General features: G+C 45.1%; 1 pseudogene; it reads left to right on the forward strand.

Moving 5' to 3' along the window:
• Positions 1-1,600: 1,600 nt before the first annotated feature.
• Positions 1,601-1,718, forward strand: LOC126163619 (5S ribosomal RNA; annotated as a pseudogene).
• Positions 1,719-2,175: the final 457 nt, after the last annotated feature.

Below are 2,175 nucleotides of genomic sequence, written 5' to 3' on the forward strand. Positions count from 1 at the left end.
ACCTGGCAAATGTTGTCCAGGAAATGGACAGATTCGGCCAAGGTTCCGTGTTGGTGTGGGGAGCCATTCATGTTGATATCCGTACTGAACTTGTTGTCCATGATCGCCTTAACGTCAGGCGGTACTTCGAACAGATTCCGTTGGACCATCCTGCCTCGAGATGACTGGGTGTTGTCCTCATCATTTCATCATCATCCAGGAAAGTGGTGACAATGGGCTGAGCAAAGGTTGGGAAATTGTACGGGCACTGATAACAGCGCAGTTGAGCGCCCCACAAACCAAACATCATCATCATCATCATCATCATCATCATCATCATGTTGGACCATGTGGTCGCTGCTCCATACTGCGGTGGTACTGAATCCCAAGTCATGCACAATAATTCCAGTGCACATGTGGCAGACGTCCCCAGGAATGTCATGTGAAGCCTGAAGATTGAAGTAATGGAATGGCCAGTAGTGAGTCTCCACCTAAACCTCATGGAACATCTATGGAACATGCGTCCTGTTCCATCACAGACTCTCTAAGAACTCTCAAGGGCTCTAATAGAAGAATGGGAACCGATATCGCACGGTGGCCTCAGCAGACGTATACGGATCGCGCTGTGTAGCTATATCAAGTGGTTATAAACGCTCGCGGAGAGCACAGACGTTATTGAAGCTCTCAAAATCCAATGAAAATCATCCAGGATGATGGGATGAATCATTCCTTCCACTTCATTTCCGACACCTGTCGCACACTTTAGTTGCTGTTATGTAAATGGACGTGGATGTAATGATGTTTCGCTGTGTACTTCGTTTGTGAAAGATAAAGGTATAATTAGGTATCGTGCCTTGTCCTCAATTATTGCTCAGTGGAATATGGTAGACGCCCGAAGTCACGTTCTCCTAATTCTTTTGAGCACTGAATTTATTCCTTTTATGGACACGGACTAGTATGGATAAAGTTGATTGAACTGTGTCGCTTTTGTGAATAATAAATATTGTTGTTTTCAGTCTCAGACTATTTTCATTTCAGTAAGCAAGTAACTCATTACCCCTCTGATATTAATTGCATTATGGAAGTGCTCACTGGTCGTTTTAACTCAGTTGAAGGCGGTTCGTTTGGTGACGCCACCATCGATCGCCATTAGCTCTGCCATTTCCTGCTTGTTAACTTAAGGGTGAACCTGCAATTTCATTACAAAGTCCGATAATTTTTTACAAAATATTTTGTGTGTCACGAAGCCAAGCGTCACGAAGCACGCCGACGATCAATATCAAACTTTGGCCTGTCTTTTTTCTTTGGAACTAAAAATATTCAGAAATAACTTGCCAGAACACTTACGAAACTAAAGTCAAGTGGCTCACTGAATGCAACCGATAAATAAATTTCGTTCCATACATGTTGAAGTAAGACCTTTCGTTAAACACTTTAAAATTCATCAGCACATCAAAAACTAAATAGTCGCACGGAAGGATACACTTCAGCCTGAACGTGTGTTGGTTCATTGTAATTTATACCAAGTGTAAAGTAGGAACGGATTGACCGATTTGAACTCGTACAGAACTGGTCAAGACACTGAAGGATGGGAGTTGTTATGCTGCTAATACGATATCAAGCCAACGGCCTTGCCACAGTAGTAACACTGGTTACCGTCAGATCACCGAAGTTAAGTGCTGTCGGGCTGGGCTAGCACTTGGATGGGTGACCGTCCGATCTGCCGAGCGCTGTTGGCAAGCGGGGTGCACTCAGGCCATGTCAGGCAAACTGAGGAGCTACTTGATTGAGAAGTAGCAGCTCCGGTCTCGTAAACTGACGTACTGCCGGGAGAGCGGTGTGCTGACCACATGCCGCTTCATATCCGTCCTATGGGCTGAGGATGACACGGCGGCCGGTCGGTACCGTTGGGCCTTCCAAGGCCTGTTCGGAAGGAGTTTACTTTAATACAATATCAACACCATTGCAGTATGAATTATACAGTAGTGAAGGTACGGATACTGCTGACAAACTAAGGACCAATATACATGGTAACCAAACGGATCAAGATCAACGCGGTTTGGAGCGTACACGCACAAGAAGAGCAGCAGCAGGTGCAGCAACAAAACATGGTTACCGCGAGGTGGAAAGCTTTCGGACAGTCAACGTTAGAGAGCAAGCAGTAATGCGGAGACAAAATGTTGTTCAAAGTGAAGA

Source organism: Schistocerca cancellata, chromosome 2 (assembly GCF_023864275.1).
Source record: "Schistocerca cancellata isolate TAMUIC-IGC-003103 chromosome 2, iqSchCanc2.1, whole genome shotgun sequence".
In the NCBI taxonomy this organism is placed as follows: domain Eukaryota; kingdom Metazoa; phylum Arthropoda; class Insecta; order Orthoptera; family Acrididae; genus Schistocerca; species Schistocerca cancellata.